At 42.6% G+C, this 14,719-nt stretch overlaps 1 pseudogene; it reads right to left on the bottom strand.

The window, feature by feature from the left end:
• Positions 1–7,018: 7,018 nt before the first annotated feature.
• LOC132028907 (U4 spliceosomal RNA) lies at positions 7,019–7,090 on the bottom strand (annotated as a pseudogene).
• Between the last annotated feature and the right edge of the window lie 7,629 nt (positions 7,091–14,719).

The raw sequence follows: 14,719 nt of genomic DNA, 5'->3' as shown, positions 1-14,719 counted from the left end.
TTTTGTCTAAGTTCTGCCACTTAGTTATAGGACTGAAATCAAATTACTTCATACCTCTGAACATGTTTCCTCACTATAAAGTGCATAGAATAATAAGACCTACCTCAGTGAGTTGTTTTGAGGATTAAGTGAGATAGGATGTCTGAAACCCTTAGCTTTGTACCTGTTACACAGGAAGTGCTCAATAAATAGCAACATTTTGTTGAAGTTGTAAATCAAATAATATGTCCCATTCCCCCATAAACACATGACAACTTTCAGTTGCAGAATGCATCAACTATGTCTAAACTCTGTGTGGAAAGGGCTACAAAGTCACGTGAGATTATTCAAGAATATTCCCACATAAACTCTCTGAAATCTTCTGTTAACACATAGGACTGTAATACTCAAACAAAATGTTACTAAATTTATTGAAGTTGTTTAATCAAGGCTTCCTACAAAATCCCACACATAAACACATATCCAAACATACCCCTGGTAAGTAGCATAAAACCATGGCAGATTCTATATAGACAAAAAACTAACCTTTCCTTGGTTACACTACTGAAAATTTGAGGTGGTTTTCTACTGCAGCATAACATAGTCTAACCCGAGCAATAAAGGACTTCTTAATTTTTTCCCCAGTGCCTTGAAACTGTCCTTCCAGAACTTCCTCTCCCTCATGCTCTAGCCCTTTACTTGCTGCTTTATCCATCAAAACACGCCTCTCCTATATCCTGTGCCTTTTGTGACGAAGAATCCTATACCCATTCATACTGACTTGCTAGTGGCTATAGAAGTGTGAAAATGTTGTCCTTTCCAATAAACATACCTATGTATGTACGTAGAGCCAAACATAAACAAAATGCCTTATACTAAAGGAGTGAACTTTTTAATGCTATGGAAATCCAAAAAAAAAAAAAAAAAGAAAAGAAACTGGGGACATGCAAGACATTTTCTGACCATAATAGTAAAAATGTCTTATTATAATTTTTTATACTTCATAAAGAACTTTCCAGTTCAGTATCTGATGGGCACAATTGTAACAAAAGAACTGGGGATTCGAAAGTTAAATTTGCTCAAGGTTGTGGGGCTGATGATGACAGATTCAGAAATATTTCATCCAGATCTCCTTACTCCAAGCAGAGTCCATTCATTCAATTAATATTTACAGATTACTGGGGCATCTGGGTGGCTCAGTAGGTTAAAGCCTCTGCTTTCAGCTCAGGTCATGATCCCGGGGTCCTGGGATTGAAAGTTTCTAGAGAGGGGTGGCAGCAAGTGGCAAGCAAGAAAGACCTGAGACAGGAGTGTGTCTGATGCTTCTAAGGAACATCAGGGGCCAGCGTGGCTGGAGCAAGCTGGATATGGGAGTGAGCAGTAGCAGATGAAACCAATGAGGGAGCTGGGGTTAAATCATGGTGGGACAAGTGTGCCAGTGTAAGGATCTGGGTTTTATCTTACATGAAATAAGAAGCCTTTAGGACACTTTGAGCATCGGAGGGACTGAGCACTCTGATCAGAGCTGGTGATGTAACAGCAGGTAACCAAAATAATAAATTAATTTGGAAGCTCTAAGATCATGCATACAGAAAAATAAACAATCTTAAAACTCATATATTAAAAAGAAAGACAGAATGAAAAAACAATGATCTATGCTTCTATCTCAAGAAGCCAGGCATGAAATCACAAAGTAAACCTAAAGAAAGTAGAAGAAAGAAAATAAGAACGGAAAATAATTAAATAGAAAATTAATCTCTACTGAGGTAAATCAAGATCAAAAAGAAGGAACAACCAATACCAGAAATGGAAAGGGGCATTATTATTAAAAAGATCATAAGGTATAATTTTGTACTTCAAAATTTTAAATTTTAGAGGAAATAGACGAATTCCTAGAATAATATAACTTAACAGAAATAACACAAGAAGAAATAGGAAATTGAAACAATACTATTAATATTAAATAAATTGAATACATAATTAAAAATCTTTCCCAAAAGAAAACCACCGGCCCAGATAGCATTACTGGTGAGTTTTACCAACTATTTAAAGAAGAAATAATGTCAGATTCTACAATAAATGAAATGGAGCCCTCGCTAACTGGTTTTGAGGCCACCGTAGTCTTGATGTCAAAAATTGACAAGGGTATTCTGAGGAAGGAAAATTACAGACTAATTTCACTCATGAACATTGATGCATTAAAGCCAGCAGTAAATGACAATGTATTACAACTAAGTAGTTTATTATAGAAATGTAAGTCTGAGTTAATACTTAGAAATCCATACCTAGGGGCACCTGGCTCAGTGGGTTAAAACCTCTGCCTTCAGCTCAGGTCATGATCCCAGGGTCCTGGGATCGAGTCCCACATCGGGCTCTCTGCTCAGCAGGGAGCCTGCTTCCTCCTCTCTCTCTGCCTGCCTCTCTGTCTACCTGTGATCCCTGTCAAATAAATAAATAAAAATATTTTAAAAATATATATTTAAAAAAAAGAAATCGATACCTACAATTTACCACATTGAAAGAATAAAGAGAAATATCATATCATTGTCTGGAAATGAAGAAAAAACAAATTGAGACTTTGAAGAGTAGATAATTGTTCATTCTTCACATTTTTCATGTGTTATCAGTTGTAATGTCTCCTCTTTCATTTCTAATTTTATTTATTTGAGATCTCTCATTGTTTTTCTTGGTAAATCTAGCTAATGGTTTGTCTATTTTATCTTCTCAAAAGAAAAAAAAAGTTCACTGACCTTTTTCTATTCTCTTTACTCTGTATTTCATTTATTTCCACTGAGATCTTTTTTACTTCCTTCTTTCTGCTAACTTTAGACTTTCTTTGTTCTTCCTCTTTTAGTTTCTTGAGGTATAAAGTAAGGTTCTGTATTTGAGATTCTTTTTTTTTTTTTAACTTAATGTAGGCATTTATTGCTATAAACTTTCCTCTTAGGACTGCTTTTGCTTCATGAGCAACAAAAGAAATAAAATACATAAATGAGATCTCAAAATTTAAAACTTGCTTACTTCAAAGGACACCATCAAAAAAGTGAAATGACAACCCACAGAACGAGAAAAATATCGGCAAATCATATATCTGATAAGGGACTTATATCTAGAATATATAAAGAGCTCTTACAGTTCAATAATAGAAAGACAAATAACCTAATTAAAAATGGGCAAAGGATCTAAGTAGACATTTCTCCAAGAAAGATATTAAATGGCCAATAAATACATGCAAAGACTCTCTATCCCATTAGTTATCAGGGAAATGTAAATCAAAACCATAATGAGATATCACCTCCTACCCACTCAGATGGCTACAATCAAAAAGCCAGGTGACAATAAATGTTGGTAAGAATATAGAGAAATCGGAGCTCTCATACACTATTGATGGGAATGTAAAATGTGGAGCCACTTTGGAAAACAGTCTGGCAGTTCCCTGAATGATTAAGCATAGATTTACAATATGACCCAGCAATTCCAATCCTAGGTAACTATCCAAGAAAAATGAAAACGTGTGTCCACACAGGAACCTGAATACGAATATCATAGTAGGATTATTCATAGCAGTCAAAAGCTGGAAACAATCCAAAAGTCCACCAATGGACGAATGGGTAAATGAAATGTGACACATCCATACAATGTAATGTGACTTGTCCATGAGAAGGAATGAAGCACCGATACGTGCTTCAACATAGATGAAGCTTGAAATCACGCTCAGTAAAACAAACCCATCATAAGAGACTATATATTGCATGATTCCATTTATAGGAAATGTCCAGAATATGGAAATCTATAAAGACAGGAAGTGGATGAATAATTGCCTAGGATAGGTAGGGTGGCTGGGGTGGTTGCAGAGTGATAAGGCAAGGGTTTGGGGCTTCATTCCCAAGATGATGAAAGTTTCTAAAACTGCGGAAACAGTTGCACATACGCGAATGTACTAAAAAACACTGAACTGTACATTTTAAATGGGAGAATTATATGGTATATGAATTATAGATTGCTAAAGCTATTTTTTATAAAGAGGAAAAATTCAGATTTCAGACTGAGAACAGAAAAAGAATATAAAGTATCTCATTAATTAATTAAGGCACTGATTACAGCTGGAGATGACAATATTTTGGAAGATGCTGACTGAGAGGGTGGGAATACAGGATGTCCAGCTTCCATTCCAACATGCAACCCTGGGTGGCTCAGTCGGTTAAGCCTCTGCCTTCAGCTCAGGTCGTGATCCCAGGGTCCCGAGATGGAGCCCTGCATTAAGTTTGCCACTCAGTGGGGGAGCTGCTTCCCCCTCTCTGTCTGCTGCTCCCCCTGCTCTCTCTCTGTCAAATAAATAAGTAAAATCTTTTAAAAAACAAACAAACAAAAAACAAATGTGCAACCATTGGAGACCTTAGTGGGACTTTAAGCTGGTCTTTAGTTTACCACCGCTGGAATAAAATCACTCACTGGAGGTTATGAGACCTTTCATGGAGACCAGTGGGTCATCTTGACAGGGAGAAAGAGAAGTTCCAAATAGCCTGGTCTAAGATGCCCCAGATCCAGCTCACTAGAAATCTGCCATCAGCCCCTCCCTGTAGCATGGGTCATCTCCTGCCTCACATTTGTCTAGTAAGTCAAACTTGAAGATCAGTAATTGGATTCCTGCAGTAAACGCACTGAGAAAAAAGGTGACCTGGGATCATTGTTTCCATTTTGTCATGGAGAGGAAGACTGGACCCACAGGAGGTCAGATATGGTAGAGCTGAGCAAAGATCCAAGACAGAGCTTTGCAAAGTTCACTCAATGTATATTTTGTTTTTGCCACAGCTAAATACCACTGGCACAATTCTGTAGTGGTTTGTTTTTATTTTTTCTTAACGGGCACTTGATATTTTAACGTAAGTCATTGATATTGAAAGGAAATTTTACTTCGTTACCTAAATAGAAAAGCAGTATAACTTGCCATGACTAGATTCATAAATACAATATAAAATGATTTTAATTAGAAACTGTTGCCTGGAGAGCTTCTAAAAGTCCCATTGCACAGATCTATTAAACTAGAATTCCTCAGGGGAGAGAGAAGTCCAGCCCTAATAATTTTTTAAAGTTCTCCTGAGGAAATAGGAGAGTGAACCAAGGCTGGACTAGTGGGATTGCCTGCTACAGCCTCTGTCCCTGAGGACTGCGCCCTGTTCGAAGGAGATCCACAAGTGATGGGAAGGTCTTGAAGACACGCTAGCCCCAAACTGACGCTTCCTCCCTGATGGCATCTGAGGAACTGAAAAATGACTCTGAAATGGGGGAAGTTCTCATTTGGGATTTGTAGCTATTTTTTTCTTTGTCAAAGAGAGAAAGATAGCACAAGCAGGAGGAATGGCAGGCAGAGGGAGAAGCAGTCTCCTCACAGAGCAGGGAGCCCGTCGTGAGACTCAATCCCAGGACCCTAAGATCATGACCTGAGCAGAAGCCAGACGCCTAACCGACTGAGCCACCCAGGCATCCCAATTTGTGACTTTTTAATAAGTTGTTCCTTTGCAATCTAAAATCACCTCGCAGGACACTTGCCCTTCAGAAAACACTAAACCAAAAGACCCCGGGTGGTCTGGTTTCTGTTTCTATGCCCTTTCCACTTCAACAGCCTGCTTCCCAGCCAAAGACTCCACCTCAAGATGATTCTGGAGAATTCCTCCCCTCTGTGTGTGTCCAGCAGGAGCTCCGAACACCTGCGTTTGCGTCACGCTTTTGGACCCATCTTTCTATTTCAACATGAATCTGTCCAGGGGATCGCAGCAGAAAACTCTTAATGTCACCACATCTCTGTCTTCTTTCATTTCCTCTTGAGAAGCCCCTCATTTTCACCCAGGAATGTTTGGTCCTGGAGATGGTTTAAGTCAGCTTTTGCTTTTTTGGATCTTAAAAGGAAGTGTCACCAGGGGAGGGAGAAACGGGAGAGATGGTGCAGAAAGCCACATGACACGGGGGCGCTTCTCCTCTTGAGTTTCTCTTTCCCCTCCACACACACAAGTACCCGGAGATGGCCTGTCCCCACCGAGGGAGGAGTCTCAAGTGAAAGCTGGACTCCTGAGTGGAGATTCCTATTGCTGTTGTTTCCTCTTCTGGCCCCGGGGCATCACCACCAGAAGTGGGCACTTCCCAGCCAGGACTCAGGGTTGGAGCGCTGCCCTGGAGGGCAGCAGGACCTCAAGCACAGGCAGTTTAGCTCACAAAACAGAAAGTTAAGCAAAGGCTCTGATCTCTTCTCTTCCTATATTTAAAACCTCGAATGCTGACACACCGTCTACCGCTAGACAGCCAGGCCATTGCTCTGCCTCGTCAGCAGAGCCCTTCTCTCCTGCTTCCCTCGGAGCCTTGCACCCAGTCTCAGAGGCTCCTGTCCCCACTCTCTGTGGCAAGGTTACACAGCTCCTGCTGTGCCCATGGCCTAGAATGCCCTTCTCAAGGCTGATTGCAAATATCACCCCCTCCACGAGACCTAAGGTGATCCTTCCGGTTAAGTAACAACGGCAATAGAATGAATAACAGTAAGTATTAGGTACTGAGTGAGTGCTATGGACAGGCACCAAGAGCTCCTTTGTACGATCTCGACCAAATCGTACATTACATAGGCTCTCATGATCCCTGCCCTGCCATTTCCTATCTCTGTGACATATGTTGAGTTACTTTTCCTCTCTGTGCTTCACTTTCCTCAGATGTCACTGGGGATTATAAAGTACTTCTTCGTAAAGTGGTTATAAGGATAAAATCAGTGAATGTCTATAAAGCATATGGCAGAGAATCAGACCCATGGCTTTTGCTCAATAAGTAGTAGTATTTCTTGTAAGAACATTACAAGAAGTCATTAATAATGTGCTGGTATTATCCTCATTTTATAGAAGAAGAAACCAAAGCATAGAGAGTTTGGAGAAAAGAGCCCATGTTCAGTGAAGAGCTCTCATGTCTCTCTGACCTTAACTGGTCTTTGTTCATAGGGTTCAACCCAGGAGCAATTGTTTGTGCATTTGTCTGCCGCCATCTTCCCAGCTTCCTTGTCTACTTTTTCTTCAATTAGCAATAATCGCGCCTCGGATAAACCTCATTGGCTACGATACTGCCACTGCGCAAAGCTTACACTTTTTCTTCAGTGGACCCTAAACTCAAGGGAAGAACTATTTGGCATCTCTTCGACATGTGGGCCCTGCATATTCTTACTTCATTGCCCCCTCCCCTTCCCTCTTCTCCTTATCACAAGGTAGCCCCTTCCTTCCCGTCTACCATGATAGTCTCCTGCTTCACGTCATCTGCCCTCATCCTCTTCATTGGGCACACTCTCTCTGTCACTTAAGTTCCCCTCGCACTTTCTGCGGTCTCGGAGCGCATCTCTCGTCCTGTCCTGTTTAACAGCCAGCCGAGCACTTGGTTTACTGCCCCTGCTAAACTGTAAACTCCTTAGGAAAACGGATCCTCTCTCAACCAAACAAACGATGCACTACACATTCAGTGAAAGTGTCATGGACGAGTGAATGAATGAATGAAGGCACTTGTTTCCGTGCTTCCTGGGAGAGGATCTCTGTCTTCCTGGATGGGTTTGGTACCAGCACTACACCGAAAGCACTTTCGTCCTGAGCCCTTTGAAGAGGAGATCATTGTTCATTCATCCCATTTTTCACAGAGACCAAGGAGATATCAAAAGAAGTCATATTCGCTAGGAGTCTTGGTGCAGAATTCTGAGCTTTATTTGACCCTGGCAAGTTTTATGCAACCTTTCCAAAGCTGCAATCCATCAGTACAGTCTAATTCAACCCACAGATGTGTTTGTTGTAGTGATTAAAAAAATTTTTTGTTTGTTTGTTTGTAGTGACAAAAAAATACTGTTTTTTAGAAATGAATTGGAGGCATAGCCACTTTGGAAGGGGCTTGACGGTTTTTTACAAGACTACGCGTACTTTGACCATACCATCCAACAGCCGCACCCAAAGGAGGTGAAAACTATGTGCGCACAAGAACCTGCACATGGATGTTGACGGCAGCTTCAAGGAGAACTGCCAAAACCTGGAAGCAACAAAGATGTCTTACATGAATGAATGAATGAATGAATGACCTGCAGGACATTCAGACAAGGACATATGGTTCAGCACTGAAAAAAAATGGGTATTAAATCATGAAAAGACATGACAGAAACTTAAATGCATATTACCTAGTGAAAGCAGCCAATGTGAAAAGACTATATAGTGTACGATTTTAACGCTATGACCTGCTGGACAAGGCAAAATGATGAAGACAATAAAAAGATCAGAGGTTGCCAGGAACTGGCGAGAAGAGGGATGGAAAGGCAGACAGAGGATTTCTAAGACAGGGAAAATAATCTACACAATATCATAATGGTGGACACATGTCACCATACATTGGTCCAAACCCATACAGTAAACAACACCCAGAGTGAACCGTCATGCAAGCTGTGGACTTTGGGTGACAATGACACGTCAGTGTACGTTCATCCACCGTCACCAGTGTACCACTCTGGTGATAATGGGGAGGCTGTGCGTGTGGGGGCGGGGCAGATGGCACATGAGGATTCTCTGTGCCTTACCTTCAATTTTGCTGGGAAACTTAAACCGCTCTAAAAAGTAAAGGTCTTAATGTTTAAAAATTGAATTTGAATGCATTTAGATAGGGTGTGAGCACCGTGGTATTTTGATGTCTCCAGTGACATCCTGAGTCACACACGTGGCACCTTTTACTTATTTACTTTTCCTACCTGGCTCCTACAAGCCTCAGATTTTGTCAGAATAGGGGGCCTTGACTTCGAGCCTTAGATCCAAAAATTTCCCATAGAACAATGAGAGAATCTTAATAAAGATATTCCATTCAAATTCAATAATTTTGAGTAGATATAGGAGAAAAGGAGATAAGAGCCTCTGGAACTGTAATTGTGGACTATCTCATTGCATTGGTTTCATGACCAAGGACCCTGTGAGTTCTTGTAGCCTTCAGCAGTGCCTGAGTATCCACTGGGGCATATTTCTTTTTTATTTTTATTTTTTTCAGTGTTCCAAGATTCATCGCTTATGCACCACACCCAGTGCTCCATGCAATACGTGCCCTCCTTAATGCCCACCACCAGGCTCACCCATCCCCTCATACTCCTCCCCCCAAAACCCTCAGTTTGTTTCTCAGAGGCCACAGTATCTCATGCTTCATCTCCCTCTCCGATTTCCCCCAACTCACTTCTCCTCTCTATCTCCCCATGTTCTCTGTGCTATTCCTATTCTCCACAAGTAAGTGAAACCATATGGTAACTGACTCTCTCTGCTTGACTTATTTCACTCAACACAATCTCGAAACTCCAGTCCCGTCCATGTTGATACAAAAGTTGGGTATTCATCCTTTCTGATGGAGGAGTAATATTCCATTGAATATATGGACCATATCTTCTTTATCCATTGTCCATTGAAGGGCATCTTGGCTCTTTCCACAGTTTGGCATTTGTGGCCATTGCTGCTATGAACACTAGGGTACAGATGGCCCTTCTGTTCATTACATCTGTATATTTGAGGTAAATACCCAGTAGTATAATTGTAGGGTCATAGGGTAGCTCTATTGTTAATTTTTTGAGGAATCTCCTCACTGTTTTCCAAAGTGGCTGCACCAACTTGCATTCCCACTAACAATGTAAGAGGGCTCACTGGGGGAAATTTCTATAATCTGTTTATCAATAACATCAATTTTGTGCCCAATTTTATTCTAAAGACTCAAAGACATAGAAGAGAATGAGGCATCTTGACTCGAAAGACTTCATAATCTATGCCTCTATCCCTGGAGGAAAGCAGTCTTAAAATAATAAAAATAACTTCTTAGTAGGTACCAAGTGTCTGATAGAAGCCAGGTTCTGTTATGAACACATATGAGTCCTCATATGCAGTACGTACTTCCATCTTCACAATAGTCCTCTGTGATGAGTACTAGAAAAGGAGCCCACATTTTAACATGAGGAAGGTACAGCATAGAAGAACTGAGTACCCCTCTCTCTCTCACTCTCTCTATGTCAAATGAATAAATAAAATCTTTAAAAAAAATTAGGGTGACTGGGTGGCTTAGTAGGTTAAGCCTCTGCCTTCAGCTCAGGTCATGATCCCAGGGATCTAGCCCTGCATCAGGCTCTTTGCTCAGTGGAGAGCCTGCTTCCCCTTCTCCCTCTCCCCCTGCTTGTGTTCTCTCTCTCTCTGTCAAATGAATAAATAAAATCTTAAAAAAAATTTTAATAAAAAAATTAAAACATATGGACATTGGGGGAGGTATGTGCTATGGTGAGTGCTGTGAAGTGTGTAAACCTGGTGATTCACAGACCTGTACCCCTGGGGCCAATAATACATTATATGTTAATAAAAAAATTTAAAAATTAAAAAATGATAAGATAAAATAAAATAAAAACAGAAAAATTGAGTACCTTCCCCAGTGCCATATAAACAATAAATCTGAGTTTAAGCATCTGAGCTCTTGGAGACCATTACATTTAACTATGCCCTATATTCCACCTCCAAAGGTAGAGTTTATTTAAATGAAATATGTAGAGAGAAAAGGTGGCTCCAGGTCAGGTCATCCAAGCTTAAAAGGATATATCACTGGGGCACCTGGGTGGCTCAGTGGATTAAAGCCTCTACCTTCGGCTCAAGTCATGATCTTGGCGTCCTGGGATTGAGACCCGCATCAGGCTCTCGGCTTAGCGGGGAGCCTGCTTCCTCCTCTCTCTCTGCCTCTCTGCCTACTTGTGATCTCTGTCTGTCAAATAAATAAATAAAAATTTAAAAAAAAAAAAAGGATATATCACTGTTTCCCACCCCAGCCCCCAAGGAAGTCATGCTTTTTCTGCATAAATTTACCACTGGACCCACTCTCCTGGTGGCATGCCATGACCAAAGTCAGCGGACCCAGAAGGAAACTCTGATGGCTACGCCATGCAAATAGGACTCGGACCATTCAACAGGATGACACGAATTTGAAACATTTCCAAGGCTAGGGTTCCCCCCCAGGAAGGCTAGGGTTCCCCCCCAGGAAGTGTCTCTCTGGGCAACTGCCAGGTAGAGTGGGATGGCCTAAAGCCAACCAAAGAGCACTTCTTCATTCTCATGCCTACAGGGTTAACCAGTGAGGACACATCCCACCTCTGTGTGGTACAGTGGGTTCTCCCACTGATTTCCTGGATCGGGCCATCACAAGGATGATGTAAGGATGTCTCCCTGTTGCCACGGGAACTGGCTTCATCCGTGTTTCAACCAGCCTGGAAAATTTATACACATGATGTCATGCACAAAGAGAAAGTTAAGCTGCCTTAAAGTCAACCGGTTCTCCTGACTACTGTTCTTTGAGATAGCCTAGTATTGATACTGCAGCCAGGTTCTGGAGCATTCCTAAGACAGGTTTGCTCATCTACTCACTCACTAACCCTCACACTTCCTTTCACTCACCAAGAACGGCATCCAGCTAAGGAAATCAATGAGAGCAACCCAAGAAATATGCTGGTGGAGCCGGATGTTGACTTCTCCTCATGTTCTACAGTGACCTTCCGAATGGATGTTCCTGATTACAAAGGGCAACGCCCCAAGTTTTAGCCAGCTTAACTACAGGTTCTGACAACAACCAACCCTTCAGAATCGGAGCATTTATTTCTTCATAAGGGCTCCGAATCACTACTGTATATCACACACCGACGTCCTCTTATATTCCATGGCACATGTTTTCACGCTCTTGCCTGCTTTCCCTCCTCTCTTCTCTATCCAAAGTAGTCAGACTAGGTTAGCACTCTGGGGCATCCCTATGGATTTAAAAGCAAACAAGATAAGAGTTTTCAGAAAGACTGGCACCGTTGTTTCCTGGAGTCCTCACACAGAATGCTACTATGGACTCAAATGTGGCTTTGGATTTAGCACCAAAGGATGATCTCGGTTCCGTAATCAGAAACTAATATGTCTAGTTCCACGATCCCCACGCTGTCCACCAATCACCCCCAGGTTACCAGGTAAATTCACAGAAATGCTGTGAGATATTTGAAATTCTGCAAAGGAAACCCAGGATGCTCACCACCTGTTGAACACTGTCCAACTCAGGGCTGGTCTCCGTGTCAATGTCAGACACTCCTCGCCACATTCCTTTCAATGCCAGCCTATCTTGGCCAAGCCGTGTCTCCCAGTCACTATACAGCGGCATAAGGAAATCAGTGTGGAACAGGAAATGAAGGCAGCAGCATCCAATCTGATCCCCCCCACAGCCATTAGTAATCGGTCAACTTGAGAAGCAACGGAAATACCAAGTGTGTTATCACTTGTTTCAAATGACTACTAAAAAGTTGTTAGAACATACAGACTTAGGAAATTGTCTGGACCCAACTACTTCATAAATGAAACCATTAGGTATCTCTTTCAGCCTCAGGGTGCCTTGAAAAAGCATCACTGAGGCCCTCAGGGCTCTGTCAGCTGAGAAGGTTCAGAAACCTCCGGTCCAGTCAGTGATGTTCCATGGCTGGCGGGGACCTCCTCTGCCCTGCTCTTGGTACACTTTGTAGCAAGTGTACCTGCCTGTTGGTGTGGGTGTTGTGGCTGCTTCAGCTCAGTGACTTTTCCACCTGTCAGTGCTAGAGGCGCCCACTCCTCAAGCCATTCCAACTGCAGCACACAGGCCAGGGCCTTGCGAGCCTTGCTGGGCATCTCCCACAGTCCTCTGCTCTACCCACACCAGCCTGTCTTAGCCTCTCAGACATACCCAGTGCTCTCTCATCATGGGGACTTCTTGCTTGCTCTTATCCTGCTTCACTTTCAGGTCCCATCCTAAACGCCACCTCCTCAGACAGGCCTCCCCCAACCTACCGAAGTATGGCCGCCATGTTCTTCCATCCTGTCCACCGTTCATTTCCTTCAGAGTGTCCTTTGCACATACATATTTACCGCCACGGGGCAGAGTCTATTTGCTCCCAGCTGTGTCCACAGCACTTAGCACAGTGCCTTATACCTAACTGTCATTCGAGAAATAACTGTGAGGTAAACAAATGCCAGAATTTTAACTATGGCCCTGTGAAGCCCGAAGCGTTCAAAAGGCTTTTCTGGAAAACAGCCGGTCACACAGAAACATGGGCCAGCTGTATCCACAGGCCTGGCCAGAGGTCTCTGGTCCAAGGTGGTACTTGAAATCATGAATCCCAGACATTTATTCTGTCTCTACCTCCCATGTCTTTGCCTAAAAAAGGGTTGTTATGAGGACCACTGGGTCCAAATGACTCTTGCTCATTTTGGAATACACGGATCACTGCAAAAAAGTCATACATGAGCAATTAAGTCCCAGACCCATCAGTATCCCTTGCTCAACTCATGATTGGAAGCATAGATAATCTGTATGGAAACTGGACTATCCAAAACTGGAGAGTATTAGCTGGATGCCTGCTAATTTGTCTATATATAGTCTGCGCTATGGCCCCAAACACCAAGTGTGTCTGCTTGATCTTCCCAATCCTTTGCTTTCTTCCTCTTAACCAGCCCCTTTCATCTGCTAGACTTACATGAAAGCGCAGTGCACCCTGATATCTGTCCAGTGGTACCTGGGGAGCTCATACGCACAGAGTGGAAGGCCATGTGGCTCCCCCCAACCCGCCCTTTGCAGTGGGAGGAACATGAGTGCCATCTCCCTCCATTCGTACTGGATTGCTGCTGCGCTCTCCTTTCTGAGGCTTCTGCCCCCACTCTCTCCGCACCCAGCCTCATTTCTGGACACATTATTCTCGAAAACCACTGGAATCACACACTTCACCTCCTCTCCTATTTCCCACACATCAGAAAACCATTTATTCCTTTGGCCTTCTATATAGCCATATATAGGAAAAACTTTTCCTGCTAACCTGAGTTGCCCTCACTTTATAAGCATAACGCAGGCTGGCCCCACATGGCAGATGGACTCGAACACATGCTGTGTCTCAGTCTCAGCTCCTCTACTTACTAGCTAGATTTTTTTTTTTTTTTGGCAAGTTAACTTCACATCTATGAGCCTCAGTTTTCTCATCTGTATAGTGGGCAGGACAGTACCTACCTCATAGTTTCATTGTGAGTCCTAGATGGGAAAACACATGTGAAACACAGCATGGTACCTGGCAGACAGAAGCATGGTAGCTCTTATTATTTCTCATATAAACTCCTTGTTCTTCAGGTCTTAGCTTAGACATCACCTCTGCTGGGAAGCCTTCCATGACCACCACCCCAAAAGACAACTATGCTTCTAAAGCACCCTGCGATGATCATCATTGTAAGATGTGTCACACTGCAGCGTCATGGCCTCTGGGCTCTTTGGTGGTCCCCTAGGATACATGAGGGCATCAAGGCAGGGGAACAGTTCCTACTATGCCGCCATGGCATCTGGCATAGAGGGTGCTCTGTAACATGTGGTCAAAGGAAAAGTAATTAGACAAACAAATAAATGAAGACAAAATCATTAAAACTTTGCTGTTATGTGACTTGATAAGACCAGAAACTCGCTTGGCAACAAACCACATTCCTTTTTCATATTATTTAATTTAATAAGAGTTGCCATCTAGGGGCGCCTGGGTGGCTCAGTGGGTTAAAGCCTCTGCCTTCGGCTCAGGTCATGATCTCAGGGTCCTGGGATCGAGCCCCATATCAGGCTCTCTGCTCAGCGGGAAGCCTGCTTCCCTTCCTCTCTCTGCCTGCCTCTCTGCCTACTTGTGATCTCTGTCTCTGTCAAATAAATAAAATCTTAAAAA

This window comes from Mustela nigripes, chromosome 12, assembly GCF_022355385.1.
Source record: "Mustela nigripes isolate SB6536 chromosome 12, MUSNIG.SB6536, whole genome shotgun sequence".
NCBI classification, from domain to species: domain Eukaryota; kingdom Metazoa; phylum Chordata; class Mammalia; order Carnivora; family Mustelidae; genus Mustela; species Mustela nigripes.
Note: the sequence above shows the minus strand (reverse complement) of the source record. Positions and strands in the feature narration are given on the sequence as shown.